Below are 16,797 nucleotides of genomic sequence, written 5' to 3' on the forward strand. Positions count from 1 at the left end.
AAAGGATTTGCTGGAATAGCATAGATTGCTGCTGACTTAACCACCACCCAAATGTATCAGGAAAAGCTTATGGTCCATATATCAGCGAGTATGTTAAACAACTGTGGTATAACTGTATTCCTCAGAATCTGGGCATCATATAGTACATATAAAAATTGTTCTGTCTGATAGAAATTCATAACAAATTTCCTGATTCCCTATTTATGAATTGGAATGATGTATGAGCCGTGCCAGGATGTGGAAACCCAACTAGTTACCAGAATGTCAAAAACACTGCTCATTTCATTGATCCAGAATTGGGGGCTTGCATTGAAGATTGCTGTAGGCAAAACGTTAAGTCCTGGGGCACTGTTGCATCTTCACTTAATAATTATCTTTTCTCTAGCTACAGGTCAACCCTGATGGGACTGTGGCATAACAATGGCTCAACTGAGTTTATCGAGTGTGACAATGGTGGTACTTTCTGAGGACATACTGGCGGTACATTTGAAGCATCAGTATTAGTGCTATATAAGTTTCCCATGTTGTGATATTTTATTGATTGTGTCTCGGTGAGAGTGGTGGTGCTGTGATCTGATTTAGCCATTTCTAGAAAAGGTGACTATTAGCAGAAGCTGCTGCTTTAAATAAGAAAGACCAGATGTGTTCATGTGCTGCTTGCTTGCTTTCACAGACTAGCTTCTTGCATTGGATTTTAATTGACAGAGTTCAGCCTCATGTTGTTCAGCACCTTTGGATCTATTGCTGAGTCATCTGGCTGCTTTTGCTACCTTCCGTTGTTCGATAACGCACGCCCTCGCCTCGCCAGACTACATCCTCCTCGGCGACCTCAACTTCCATCTAGAACAGAACAACGACCCCAACGCCACCGCCCTACTCGACAACCTCGCCAACCTCAGCCTCAAGCAACTGGTGAACACCCCCACCCACATCGCCGAACACACGCTCGACCCCATCTTCTCCGCCAGCAAACGCGTTTCCTTCAGCCACGCCTCCACTCTACATTGGACCGACCACAGTTGTGTCCACTTCACCTTCCGACGCGAGACTCGGCACCTCCGCACTCAACCCATCCCTCGTCGACAGTGGAACAAAATCCCCGAAGAACAGCTTTTCTCCACGCTCATCGACAACCAACCCACCTTCTCCGCCGACCCTAACGACGCAGCCCTCAGCCTCACGAACTGGATCACCAACTGCGCAGACAACCTCGCTCCCCTCAGACGCCTTCCAAGACAGTCCAACACCAAAAAATCTCTCTGGTTCTCTGACACCCTTAAGGAATCAAAGAAAACTTGTCATACCCTCGAGAAAGCCTGGCGTAAGGACCACACCGCAGACAACATGACTGCCCTCAAGAACGCTACCCGCGAACACCACCACCTGATCCGCACAGCCAAAAGGAATTTCTTCACAGACAGACTGGACAAAAACAGCCACAACAGCAGAGAACTCTTAAATATCATAAAAGAGCTCTCCAACCCCAACGCCAACGCCATCACGCCCTCACAAGACCTGTGCAACTCCCTCGCCACCTTCTTCCATCGTAAGATCACCGACCTACACGACAGCTTCGGACACCAGACCCAGCCGACCACCACTGAACCCACACCCCCAGCCATCAGCCTCAACGCCTGGACCCACATCAACACAGAAGAGACCAAAACCACCATGAACTCAATCCACTTCGGTGCCCCCTCGGACCCCTGCCCACACTTCATCTTCAATAAAGCCGACGACATCATCGCCCCGCACCTCCAGACCATCATCAACTCCTCGTTTTCTTCTGCCACCTTCCCCGAGAGCTGGAAACACGCTGAAGTCAACGCCCTACTGAAGAAACCTACGGCTGACCCAAGCGACCTGAAGAACTTCTGCCCCATCTCGCTCCTCCCCTTCCCTGCCAAAGTCATAGAGAAGACCGTCAACAAGCAGCTTACCAACTTCCTTGAAGACAACAACCTTCTCGACCCCTCTCAATCCGGATTCCGAGCCAACCACAGCACTGAAACCGCCCTCATCTCAGTCACAGATGACATCAGAACCCTGATGGACAACGGTGAAACAGTCGCCCTCATCCTCCTCGACCTCTCGGCTGCCTTCGACACCGTCTGTCACCGCACCCTAATAACCCGCCTCCGCTCCACCGGGATCCAAGGCCAGGCCCTGGACTGGATCGCCTCCTTCCTCTCCAACCGCTCTCAAAGAGTCTACCTCCCTCCTTTTCGCTCAGACCCCACCGAGTTCATTTGCGGCGTCCCACAAGGCTCCTCGCTCAGCCCGACACTCTTCAATGTCTACATGAGCCCCCTCACCGACATCGTACGCAAACACAGCATCATCATCACCTCCTACGCCGACGACACTCAACTGATACTCTCCCTCACCAAGGACCCCACCAGCGCAAAGACCAAGCTGCAAGATGGAATGAAGGACGTCGCAGATTGGATGAAACTCAGCCGTCTGAAACTAAACTCAGACAAAACGGAAGTCCTCATCCTCTGTAACCCCCCGACCGCCTGGGACGACTCCTGGTGGCCCACGGCCCTTGGCACCGCACCGACCCCCTCAGACCACACACGCAACCTCGGCTTCATCTTGGACCCACTTCTCACCATGACCAAACAAGTCAACGCCGTATTCTCCTCCTGCTTCCTCACCTTCCGCATGCTCCGGAGTTCTTCCGCTGGATCCCCGCCGACACCAGAAAGACCGTGACCCACGCCCTCGTCACGAGCCGCCTGGACTATGGCAACACCCTTTACGCTGGGACCACCGCAAAACTCCAGAAACGTCTGCAACGAATTCAAAACGCCTCTGCCCGCCTCATCCTCGACATACCCCGCAACAGCCACATCTCCGCCCACCTGAGACACCTGCACTGGCTTCCCGTCAGCAAAAGGATCACCTTCCGTCTCCTCACCCACGCACAAAAAGCCCTCCACAACAAGGGACCAGAATACCTCAACCGTCGCCTCAGCTTCTACGCTCCCACCCGTCTTCTCCGCTCCACCAGCCTTGCTCTCGCCGCCGTCCCTCGCATCCGCCGCTCCACAGCGGGTGGGAGGTCCTTCTCCTACCTGGCGGCCAAGACATGGAACACCCTCCCCACCATCCTCAGGACCACCCAGGACCACTCCGCATTCCGGAGACTCCTCAAGACCTGGCTCTTCGAGCAGCAGTAACCCCTTCCCCCTAGCGCCTTGAGACCCGCACGGGTGACTAGCGCGCTTTATAAATGTTAATGATTTGATTTGATTTGAAAAGAAATTAGTTGTATACCATGATGTTCCCCCAGTTGCAGTAGCACCTGGATAGTTATGCTCTTTGCCAATCGTTTTGCTTAGCTCAGAGTCTAATTCAAACATAGCATGATCCCAGAATGATGATCTATCTGAAGGGCTGTTTATTAATTGCAATGGAGTTTAAATAGTTGCACCTTTCGCCACTGTAGCTATCCATCAAAACTGCCAGATGTTTTTGGCATTGAAGGACCAATTGATGCGTTTTAACCTTAGCAGGGGACACCTTCTCCTGATTGGTATCCTGTTTACCTTATAACCTTTGAATCTGTAGCACGGCTTTTGAGGAAAGTGATTGCTGTCCAATCGATGATCTGTCTGAAAAGCAGCCAGCTAGTTAGCAGAAACAGTGATACAGAGCAGTAGTCCAAGATAGCCCTACAATTAGGGGTCAACTGAATGTGGGCCACCAGTCTATCACACATATGGTGCCCATTCGGAGGACGTAGTCCGAGTGAATGAACCACTTCAAGTAGAATGTCACCTATTGTGTCTTGTTGTTGCAGGTAGAAAAAGGCAGTGTGATGTGCCAAAATATATCCAATTGCCCAGTGGATTCTAGGTGATCACAGTAATTGAAAAGGTTCAGGTTGAAGTCTCCTGTAACGACCATTTCTGCACCATGGATAGCGTTAGTGATATAGTGTAAAAAATGTACTTACATTTCCTTTCTGAATTCAGATAACTCCAAACAAGAGAAAGTCCTGATGTTGGTTGTTTGGCAGATGTATTGAAATCCCCAGAATCCATTGTTTATTTGTGTTAACTTGTACTACTTTACAATTCAGCGTTGTTTGGCATAATATTAAAAAGCCCCAGCTGATACCCCTTTTGCTGCTTTTTTCACGATGAGAAGACAAACAATCATAGCCTGCCAATGTGGTTGACTCAACAGACCAGGGCTCAAATTTGAGAAAAGTGGTGCTGCATCCAATGTAGTGCCACTTTTTTTGCGCCCCTTAACGGCTCCCCTACTGCCACCATGTGTGCGCCATATTTAATATGCGTTGCACCATGGCTCACGGCAGGGGCAATAGCGTCAACATTTATGATGCTAGTGAAGTACTGTGCAGGATTATTGTCAACATTTTGGTGTTAATTTTGATTAGTACATAGGGGGGCCATTGTAAACAATGATATGCCCCCTTTTATTTAAAGCCTTCTCTGTGCATGTGTTAAAAATAGCCAATAAAAATGGCGCAGTGGAATCTCTTAGATTTTTGGGGTCTCCCTAACAGGGGAACACCCCCCTTACATACATTATGCCTGACACAGAGAAAATGTGGTGCAAGGGGTTACAAAGTGGCACAATGCATGCATTGTGCCACTTTGTAGATATGGCACAGTGAATTTGGCCTTGTTGGGCCACATTAGCATCATGAACAATGACACTAATGTGGCGCAGGAAGGCGCTAGGCCCTCTTAAATATGGTCCCAGTTTCTTGAAAAAAGATGAGATCAATTTGCCTTAGGTATGTAATTGCATCCTTGTGCTCTTTAGTTTGAGCCCAGCCCGCAATCTTCCAAGAGCAAAGTTTTACTTAATTTATCGCAATGAACGGCTGTGGAGTCTTGGCTGGGCACTTGCATTTGTTCTGGAATTATGAGTCATTGCACAGAGACTTTCTCTTTTCCCTAGCTTGTATTGCTGCAAGGTGGTGGGAAGCCAAGACAATCAGCTTGTCTTTTGAGGAATGCATCTCTCAATGCATAAGAGTTGCTGCCAAGGTTGCTGTTAGACCAGGCACTTTTTACCTCTGACCTCCTGTTTTTAGTGACTCTTTTTGCTGGCTTTCCAGGATTCTGTGCAATTTACCACTGCTGATCAGTGCTAAAGTGCAAGTGATCTGTGCTCTACACAATGGTAACATTGGCCTATCCACTATTGGCATATTTATTTTACTTGTAAGGCCCTAGTAAACTGCACTATATGTGCCCAGGGCCAGTAAATTAAAAGCTAGTACTCTCAGGCCTCCCACTGTTAGAAATGGGGTCTCCAGTTGGCAGAGGTGTTCACTTTTGTCCGAACAGACACTACAATTCTAGCCAGGGTAAGTCACACACAATCCAAATTATCCTGTGCCCACCCTCTGGTAGCTTGGCACTGAGCAGCTATGCTTAACTTATAGAGCAATGTGTAAAGTATTTTTGCAATAAATCATACAGTAACACAGTGAGAACACCACAAAAATACACCACACAGGTTTAAAAAATATATATGATATTTACCTGGTTAAAATAAGGTCAAAACGATAAAGATTCAATAAGCACAAGTTGAGACATCACTTTTGCAAGATTAAAAAGAATTTTAAATCTTAGAAATCAACAGCTGTCTTTTGTTTGTACAACGTACCTGGTTTGCAGATGAGTGCAGGTGTGACTGAGTATCCTTTGTTTGGGGTTGTCTGGGTGGAATGCTCAAGGAAGCTGTCAACCAGCCCAGCCCAGACATAGGGGGTCATTCTGACCCTGGCGGTAATTACCGCCATGGCGGAGGTCGGCGGTAGCACCGCCAACAGGCTGGCGGTGCACCGCTGGACATTCTGACCGCGGCGGTTCAGCCGCGGCCAGAAACGGAAAGTCGGCGGTGTACCGCCGACTTCCCGCTGCCCTTGAGAATCCTCCATGGCGGCGGAGCGCGCTCCGCCGCCATGGGGATTCTGACACCCCCTACCGCCATCCGGTTCCTGGCGGTTCTCCCGCCAGGAACAGGATGGCGGTAGGGGGTGCCGCCGGGCCCCTGGGGGCCCCTGCAGTGCCCATGCCAATGGCATGGGCACTGCAGGGGCCCCCGTAAGAGGGCCCCACGAAGAATTTCAGTGTCTGCTTTGCAGACACTGAAATTCGCGACGGGTGCAACTGCACCCGTCGCACCTTCCCACTCCTCCGGCTCCATTCTGAGCCGGCGTCCTCGTGGGAAGGGTGTTTCCCGCTGGTCTGGCGGGCGGACTTTCGGCAGTCGCCCGCCGGCCCAGTGGGAAAGCCAGAATGACCGCCGCGGTCTTTCGGCGGGAACCGCTTGGCGGGCGGCGACCGCCGTCCGCCGCGGTCAGAATCACCCCCATAGATTGGAGACAGGCTGTAAGGCACAGATGGATTTTAAGTGCAGGGAAATGCTGAATTTCTAAAAGTGGAATTTCTAAAATAGTCATATAAAATCCAACCACAGCAATCAGTGGGATTTTCTATTACCATTCTTGCCATACTAAATATGATCTGGTTAACCCTTTCTGATCAAAATCTACCACTCCAACAGAATATGAGGGTAGCCCTAATGCTATCCTATGAAAGGAGCAGACGTCACAGCAGTGGAAAACTAATTTAGGAGTTTCCCACTACCAGGACAGATAAAATACACATATACCTGCCTTTTAGCTACATAGCACCCTGCTCTATGGGCTACCTAGGACCTACCTTATTGGTGATGTATGTGTAGAAAAAGGGGAGTTTAAGGCTTGGCAAGCACTGTTAAATGCCAAGTCGAAGTGGCATTGAAACTGCACACACAGGCCTTGCAATGGCAGGCCTGAGACATGGTTAAAGGTCCACTTATGTGGGTGGCACAACCAGGGCTGCAGGCCCATTAGTAGTATTCAGTTTACAGGCCCTAGACACATGAAGTGCACTTTACTAGGGACTTACAAGTAATTCAAATATGCCACTTGGGAATGAACCAATGTTACCATGTTTAAGGGAGAGAGCATATGTACTTTAGTACTGGTTCGTAGTGGTAAAGTAGGCAGAGTCCTAAAACCAGCAAAAACAGTGTCAGAAAAGTGGAGGGAGGCAGGCATAAAGTTAGGGGATGACCACCCTAAGGCTGTCATGTCTAACAGCCACTATAGAGCCTGTGTGTGCAGTTTTACAATGCCATTTCTACCTGGCAAGTGTACACACTTACCAGGCCCAAACCTTTTTTACATATGTCACCCCTAAGGTAGGGCCTGGTTACCCCCCAAGAGCAGGGTCCAGTGTTAAAAAATTGGACATGTACCTTTTAGTTTAATATGTCCAGGTAGTGAAAAACTCTTAAATTAATTTTTCACTGCTGCAAGGCCTATCTCTCCAGTAGGTTAACATTGAGTTTACCTTAAAATGTCTTTTAAGTGTTATTTCCATTTGGTAAAAGATAGAATGGAGTTTGGTGTCTCTAAACTCACAATTTGAAATCACAACTTATGGTGAAGTTGGATTTTAAATTGTAAGTCCGAAAATGCCGCTTTTAGAAAGTTGGTATTTTCTTACTTTAACTGTTCTGTGCCTCAGCCTGTCTCTGAATACACGTCTGGGACAGATGATATCTGGGCTTTGTGCATTCCTCCTCTAGACAGTAACACACAAAGCGAGTGTGGGTGTAACATTTGCATCCTGATGGCCCATCACCTGGCTGATGGGTCTTCCTGGGCTAGATGGGAGTGAGGACCTGCCACCTACACCTGAATGGGGCTGTGCCTCTCCTTACACAAAGGACTGCATACCCCTATAGAGTGCTTGGAGCCAGGAAAGGGACCTTGTGATCTTCAATGACCTTTTTTGAAGTTTGAAGCCCCTCCCACCTCAAAGACACATTTTGGTATAAGTACTGGACCCCAAATCAGTTTACTGTTGGGACCAAAGGAGTCTCTGCTAAGAAGAGGAGCTGCGGTGCCAAGAGGGACTGCCACTTTGCAACTTGCTCTGCTGTATTGGCCTGCTGCCTCTTGCAGTGAGAAGGACTACCCCTACTCTACAGCCTCAAAGAACGTTTCAAATGACGACAAGAGCTTGTTGGCTTGCACTCTGTTGGATATCTCAGGCCATCAAAGATTTCAACTGCGCACCACTGCCATGGGACTCTTTCTATTGTGAATCCAGTAGCAGTGTGTCTCAACCAGGAGCCGTGTGTCTGACCGTTTCATGTGTGTGACACGTTCCACCGGCTCAGCGCGTCAAGCACTTTCCAGTAATCTTCAAGTCAACGCAGAGGAGCGCTTCCTCATTATCCACCCAGTACGTGTTGAGCAATTTCTAGCATTTTACAAATCAGTGCAGGTGAGTGCTCTGCACCTACCTGATCAGCGTCATGCCTGGCCCAGCCACTGAAACGAAGGGCATCTTCATGAATCCGTCTAGACACCGACAAGGTACTCCGAGTCGGGGAGTGATGCAGACTGCTTAGACTTTGTATGCTCAGTTGTTCATTGAGGCTGCCTGTTGTGTGTTTCTGCCTGCACTGACGTTCCGATCCTGAGGGGCCAGAGGACCTGAGATCACCTGTAAATTATTACAGTTGGGAGTCTGCTACAGAACTATAAGCGCAAGTGCCTGTCCAGCACTCCACTAAGGAGAGCTTACTGTAATTCCCTTAAAGGCATCACCCTCATCTTTTTGTGCCCTGTGATTCTCAATGCTATGCTTGAAACGTGATAATTTGCGCAAAAGTAATTGCATTTTTTTTTGGTCTTATTTTAAAGAGATAAATAATTTCTATTTTTCTACAGTGGTGTGGAGTCGTTTGGTGGTGTTTTCACTGTGCTACTGTACTTTTAAGTGTTGCACAAATACTTTACATATAGCCTCTTAAGTTCAGCCTGATTGCTCTGTGCCAACCTGCCAGTGAGTGAGCATAGGTTAACTGAGGGTGCGTATCTGACTTACCCTGAATAAGATTGTGATACCTACTTGAACAGGGTGCATACCTCTACCAACTAGAGACCCAGTTTCTAACAGTTGCTAACAGTTACACTGACCTGATCAAATATTGTTGGACGGATACCCCTCAGAGCCAAGTGTCCATTTGTGTTGTAAGGGAACGCCGACAGATGAGTGCTAGTTAAATCATTGCCTTCTTGCCGAGTATCATTAGCCGCTGGTGCAGGGTGCAGCTGAGAGAATTAATAGATGGTTTAATAATAGCTGTGTATCTCTCTGGTTCGAGGTACATAGGTTCTATCCCCCACCTTTGTAGCATCTCTTTTTGCTACAGGACATAAGCCCTCATTATTACCATGGCGGTCGGTGTTAAAGCGGCGGTAATACCGCCAACAGGCCGGCGGTAAAAAAAATGGGATTATGACCAGGGCAGAAACCGCCAACATAGACAGCCACTTTAACACTCCGACCACCAGGGCGGTAGCAACACACACAGCGGCGGTCACCGACAATAGACAGGCGGAAGACAATGTACCGCCCAGTGTATTATGACAGGCCAATCCGCCACCTTTTCCGGGGCGGTACCAACAATATCAAAAGCACGGCGGAAACAGTACACTGAAGGGGAACCAATGACCTTCCGACACTCAACGAAGAACCAGGACGCCGTGGACCCCGAGCTGCAGGTCCTCCCTATGTTGGTGTATCTACTAATACACCAGGAAATAGAAAGAAGGCGGCAGCGACGACGGTGAGTACTGCTCCTATCACACAGGAGGGAAGAGAGTGACACACACACGCTACACCCCCACCCCCCACCCACAACACCATACACACTAACACATCCAACAACATTACAGATACACCCCATTACCCCCTGGAAGAACGCAAGGACAAAAGGAATTGAGTTCAATCAGTGATATATTTGGAACATGCATATATAGCAAATGAATCATTATATACAAATATTTACATTATGTACAGAAGGCCGCACCCTTGACTTCTGCCTCAAAATGGAGAGAACACTGCAGGGGCATTAGGTCGAAAAACACAGGCATCTCAGGTGGAAGGGGAGGGAGGCACCTTAGCCGGAAGAAGATACTACACCTCTGCTCCTCGATGGTACAACATGCCCACAGCGATGTCCTGGGGAGTGCAAAGACACAGTCTCACAAGTCTCTCAAGTGGGTTGTTTGGCCACTGCTTGGTCCTGGGGAGTGCAAAGCCACAGTCTCTCAAGTGGGAGGTTTGCCCACTTCTTGGTCCTGGGGAGTGCAAAGCCACAGTCTCTCAAGTGGGTCGTTTGCCCACTGCTTGCTCCTGGGGAGTGCAAAGCCACAGTCTCTCAAGTGCGTGGTTTGCCCACTGCTCGGTCCTGGGCAGTGTAAGGCTACAGTCTCTCAAGTGGATGTCTTCTCCACTGAATCTGGATGGGGCTTTGTGCCCAGTGTGCTTTATCCTGCCAAGGATTGGGTTATTGGATGCATCTCTCTACTTATTCTGGAGGGGGTTTTGTGCCCAGCGTGCTTCATCCTGCCAAGGACTGGGTTAGTGGATGCATCTCTCCACTGGTTCTGGAGGGGGCCTTGTGCCCAGTGTGCTTCATCCTGCCAAGGATTGGGTTAGTGGATGCATATCTCCACTGGTTCTGGAGAGGGCCTTGTGCCCAGAGTGCTTCATCCTGCCAAAGATTGGGTTAGTGGATGCATCTCTCCACTGGTTCTGGAGGGGGCCTTGTGCCCAGTGATACTGCACCTGGGGTGGGGCAGTTCCCATTCCCTCACCTGGGTGTCTGAGGCATGATATGTGCAGGGAACAGGTAGCATGATACTCCATGGAGGCAGAGACACACTCCATCATGCAGCGACTTAGGCTGCAACTTTCAGGTAGTGCCAGTGCTGGTGGTGGTGCCTCATGTGGTGTGTGCAGGGTCCAGGACGTCTCCTCCAGCCTCCGATGGCTGCCCACTGGGGATGCTGCTGATGTCCGATGTAGTGGCACTGGCTGGGCACGTGGTGATGCTATGGTTGTGCAGGTGGCGGTGGCTGCTGCGGTCGCTGCGGCGGACATGCTGCTGGTGCTGCCTGTGGTGCAGGTGTCTGTAGTAGTGGAGGGAGACACCAGGCCGTCTCCAGCAGCCTCGGACGGCTGACCACTGGGGGGGATGCTGGTGACTGTCGATGTGGCAACGGCGGTGCAGGGGGTGGTGCAGGTGGCAGTGCAGATAGCGGTGCAGGTGATGGTGCAGATGGCGGTCATTGTAGTGGTACCTACCGTGGTACAGGTCGCTGGCCTGTCAGGAGATATGGTGGTCACCAGTACCTCACCAGGAGGCTCCATGTCCTGAGGTGACTTTCCCTTGCTTTTGTGTCCCTTCCCCACCTTGGTAGTCGCTGCTGGAACCTTTGCACTGTCCTCTTTGGTTTTGGATGAGGCCTTGCTGGGTGGGTGGTGCGTCTTTTCCCTGCTGCATGCCGGGCCCTTCTTAATCTTGGCAGGTGGTGGAATTGGGATGTACTTAGCATCAATAGGTTGCACACTGGCAGCCACGACGGGTGCCCCCTTTGATCCTCTCGGACTTGTAGGGACCACAGTGGATGCCGATTTTGTGGCTGAGGTGCTGGCCTGAGATCTAGGCATCCTGGCCCTAGGGGAAGGACTGGGGGGGAGGTGTAGGGAAGAGGTCAACGTTAGCCGGGAAAGTTTTTTTGACACACTGGGATGGGAAGATGGAGGGGATGTGGGAATGGAGGAAGAGGTAGTGGTTGTAGGAGGTGTACGTCTGCTGAGTTTGGGTGAGGTTGCATGAGCTGGAGGCTGTTGTGAGGTGGATGGCTGTTGAGTGGGTGTGTGCCTGAGTTTGTGTACATTGGGAGGAGGGTTCACAGACACACTAGGAGAGGACACAGGGGACATGTGCATGGTTGTGGGGGTAGTGATTGCTTTTTGAGGGGTGTATAGTGATGGGCATGCTGGTGATGGAGGCAGTGGCTGATGATGTAGTGCATGCAGGTATGAATGGAGACGCTACTGGGAGGGAGGTGGATGAAGAGGAGGAGGGGGACACAGTGGAGGAAGTGGATGTTGGTATGTGTGCATGGTTATGGTGCTTGTATGAGTGCCTGTGTGATGATGTGTGGTGCTTCTGTTTTCCTGAGCCACTTTTGTGTTGATATGTGTGCATGCTCGTCTGAAGGTATGCTTGGGATAGGCTGAGGTAGAGGGGATTGGGTCTGGGTAGTGGAAGTTGGAGGGGGGAGGCTGGACACAGGGACAATGGCTGCCATCAGTGCTGAGGCCAGAGCCTGAAATGCTCTCTGTTTGGCCGCCACGCCAGAATGAATGCCCTTCAGGTCTGCATTTGTTTGTTGCAAATGCCTCTCGACACCCTGGATGGCATTCAGAATGGTTGACTGCCCAACAGTGAGGTATCTCAGGAGGTCAATAGACTCCTCACTGAGGGCAGCAGGGCTGACTGGGGCATGGCCTGAGGTGCCTGGGGCGAAGCCCACCCTACTGGGTGGGCGGGCACGGGAAACACGCTAAGGGGCTGCTGGGAGGGCGGTGCTGGTAAGGGGGGGTGGCGAGTGTAACTGTTGTTGGGGTGGGCACAGAGGTGTCCGCCACCACCAGGAGCTTCCATTAGAGAAGGAGTCGCTGTACTAGTATCCCCTCCTGTCATCGCCGTGGAGCTCCCCTCGCCTTCCGTCCCACTGGTGCCTTCACCCTCAGTGGATTCACCCTCATGGGCCATGTGGGATGCAGCTCCCACCGTCGTTGGTGCCTCTGCTCCTCCGCCAGATGATGCTAATGCACACAAGGACATGGTTACAAAACAAAAAGGGGGAATAGACAGAGGATACACTTGGTCAATGCCAGCAACACCACTACTGTTGGCGTACACAACACACACTGAGCTGCCCTATGCACTAGGCCATGCCCAACCCCTCACTAAGTTAGTCACCAGCCCCTGGGGTACAATGCCTAACGCCAGCACCTGCACACCTGACACCCACAGGACCCTGCCCAGTAGTAGTTGGCCACTTGTACCACTGGGGTAGGGGTGCTTCAGAGCCTGCACACAAGGGACCTAACCTGGCATAATCGCCCTGGCCTAGGGCCACCTACAGCCCACATCCCCCACCCAGCTACCGCCTAAAGCGCGCAAAGTCAGGATTCAGATTCTGTACTCACCCCCTTATGTCTGCTGTGATGCCCTCAAGCGCCCATCCAACTTCGGATATGCCACCACCAGGATGCGGAACATCAGGGGGGTCGTGGTGAGACGGGCACCCCTTCCACGTTGGGAGGCCAGCTCCAGCTGGGCCTCCGCAGTCTTCTTGGTCCAGCGGTGCAGGTCCTCCCATCTCTTGCAGCAGTGGGCGACTGTGATAGACCCCCAGGGTCCGCACATCCTTGCCGATGGCAAGCCAAATACCCTTCTTCTGGTGAGTGCTGACCTAGAGAGCTAAGACAGCAGAAAATGCAATTACTCACCCGTCCGGACCGTCATACTCATTGCCCACCAGTTCCCTCCCATACCCTGACACACATAAACTGACCACCTCTCATGCAACATTCAGGCCAGGATGCGTTAGCACCCCCAACATGTGGCTTACATCCACACCACTCCAAACAGGCATTGCCCACGCATAATGCTCACAGTGTACTCACCTGTTTGTCTGGAGGACTGTAGAGTAACGTGTACTGGGGAAGGACCGCATCCACCAGTTTCTCCAACTCCTCTGCAGTGAAGGCAGGGGCCCTTTCCTCAGACACTCTAGCCATTGTCGCTTCCAGACTCAGGTCACAGCAGCACTTGCAGTGTAGGTCCTCTCCTGCTGATGGTCAGGTAGCAAGTGAGTGAATAGATAGAAAATGGCGGTGACGTCCATGGCAGTGCGTACCGTCACTGCCGGTGTACATCGCCATTGGCTCCTGGAACCCATAGGGCACAATGATAACCAATGCGGAGTTGCGTGGCGGTCTTTGACCGCCTACCACGATGCTGCACAATGCCAGCGCAGTTACCTCATTTCCCCTTGTCCCTCCTCACAGGTCAGGCAGAAGCCATTTCAGGGGGGCACATGGCATGGCACCTAACAGCGTCACAGCACATATTAGTACATATACTGACTCTAGATTCTGTGACATTAATGCAAACACAGTTGTGCTATCTATGTGGTAAATTACCTTCTCCTCACCGTTCTACTCCATAGGCTACGACCACTGAGGAAGCATATGAGATGGCTGCATCCTCCGGTGCACAGACCCCTGGTGGACCTGTTGACAATGGAGGACAGACACATTATAATCACATACAGACTTGATCGTGCCACAATCCAAGAACTGTGTGCCCAATTGGAGCCAGACCTGATGTCAGCTATCTGACACCCCACCGGAATTCCCCATCTAGTGCAGGACCTGCCAGTGCTCCTTTTTCTGGCAAGTGGCTCCTTTCAAACTACAGTGGCCATGGCATCAGGGATGTCTCAGCCAATGTTCTCTAACGTGTTGACCAGAGTGTTGTCTGCCCTGCTGAAACACATGCACAGGTACATCGTGTTCCCCCAGGCGGAGGATTTGGCCAAAGTCAGGAAAGCTGACTTCTATGCCCTGGGACATATCCCCAACATCATTGGTGCCATTGATGGTACACATGTGGCATTTGTCCCCCCGCAGAAATGAACAGGTGTACAGGAATAGAAAAAGCTATCATTCGATGAATGTGCAGATGGTGTGTTTGGCGGACCAGTAAATCTCCCATGTCAATGCCCAATATCCTGGCTCTGTGCCTGACGCCTATATCTTGAGGAATAGCAGCATCCCTTATGTGATGGGCCAACTCCAGAGGCACCGGGTGTGGCTAATAGTTGAGCCCAAGGTCCGCACACAGTATATGTAGGTGTCTCGGTATGGGGTTGTCCCTAAGGGTTAGTGTGTGTCTCACAATTGTCCCTCGATATTTACAGGTGACTCTGGTTACCCCAACCGGTCATGTCTACTGACCCCAGTGAGGAATCCCAGGACAAGGGCAGAGGAACGTTACAATGAGGCACATGGGCAAACAAGGAGGATTATTGAAAGGACCTTCGGCCTCCTGAAGGCCAGGTTCCGGTGCCAGATCATCATGGCATGCTGTATTTTGCACAACCTGGTATTGAGACGCCAGGTGCCTTTTCTGCTGGGGGTGAGCCTGGTGATGGTCTTGTAGCAGCAGTGGAGCCTGTGGACAGTGAGGAAGAGGAGTTAGATGAAGGAGTTGTGGACAACAGAACAAACATTATCCAGCAGTACTTTCAGTGACACACAGGTAAGAGACTGTAACTCCTCTTCACATTTCAGTATACTTTAGGACATTGCACATGGCAGCCTCTTACCCTCTGTGTATGGCCACTGACTGTTCCCTTTGGGTTTCCTATTTTCAGATCTGTGTACCCCATTCTGGCTTCTGCTATGTGTACTGCTGCCCACCAACTGTCATACATTGCTATTATTTAATGAACATGGACGTTGCAATGCTTTGCGAATGTTGTAAGAATACATCTTTCGAATCATTACATTGACACCTGTATGGTTTATATTTCAATGGTGTTTATTTTTTGTGCTAAATAGTATGGGGGTACGTGCAAGGGGCTGGGGCGATGGTGGAGGAAGGTCCATGGTAGAGTCCAGTCTCTTGGTATCACAGGTGCATTGTCCAATGGGACATAGGAAGGGGAGTTATGGCAGTTCAAGGTGGACAGGGTGACGTAGTGGGACAGAAGGGTGACAATCAGGAGAGTCCTATTTCCTCTTGGGGATCTTGGCAATGTTCTCTGTCTTCTGCCTGGATTGCAGGGGCCGTTTGCGGGGTGGTTCTCCTTCTGCAGGGGGTGGGGTGCTAGTGGCCTGTTGGTCCTGTGGCGGGGCCTTCTGTCCACTAGCGCCGGCGGAGGTGGAAGGCTGTTCATCGGTTTGGCTAGTGTCAGGGGCTCTTTGTTGTGCCACTGCCTCCCTCATGGTCTTGCCCATGTCTGCCAGCACCCCTGCTATGGTGATCAGAATGGTGTAGATTTTTGTGAGGTCCTCCCTGATCCCCAGGTACTGTCCCTCCTACAGCCACTGGGTCTCCTGCAACTTGGCCAGTACCGTGCCCATGGTCTCCTGGGAATGGTGGTATGCTCCCATGATGTTTGAAAGTGCCTCGTGGAGGTCGGTTCCCTTGGCCTGTCCTCCCCCTGTCACACAGCAGTCCTCCCAGTTTCCCTGTTGTCCTGTGCCTCTGTGCCCTGAACCGTGTGCCCACTGCCACTGCCACTGACCCCAGGTCCCTGATCGTCCTGTGTTTGTGGGGTTGCCTGGGGTCCCTGTAGTGGTGGACACACTGCTGATTGACGTGTCTTGGGGACAGAGGGGTGGGTGCTGTGGTGGCGTTTCCTGCAGGGGGAGGCTCTGTGGTGGGTTGGGACTGTGGCACGGTAACCGACTGTCCAGAGGTCCCTGATGGGCCAGTTGGTCATCGTTATCCAGGCCTGCAGAGCTGCTGTGATCACTGTGGGCCTCTTCTGGGAGGGGACTGGATGTAGCTGGCACCTCCTCTCCAGTAGCATTGGGTAGGTGTCCTGTTGGGATGCAAATGCATTGTTATTATATCTGTGTGTGCCATCTTGTGCAATGGGTGTGTTTCCCTTATATAATAGTGGTTTCCCTGTCGCATTGGCCTTGTCTGATTGCTGATTGTGTGGTCTGGGTGAGTCTCTCTACTGGACATGCTGTGGTGATGGGTGTCCATGCATTGGTGTTGCATGCAGGGCTTGGTATTGGGATGTGTGGCTTTTGATGGTGGGGTAGATGTGAGGTGATAGAGTGATAGGAGTGAGGG

This window comes from Pleurodeles waltl, chromosome 1_1, assembly GCF_031143425.1.
Source record: "Pleurodeles waltl isolate 20211129_DDA chromosome 1_1, aPleWal1.hap1.20221129, whole genome shotgun sequence".
NCBI lineage: Eukaryota > Metazoa > Chordata > Amphibia > Caudata > Salamandridae > Pleurodeles > Pleurodeles waltl.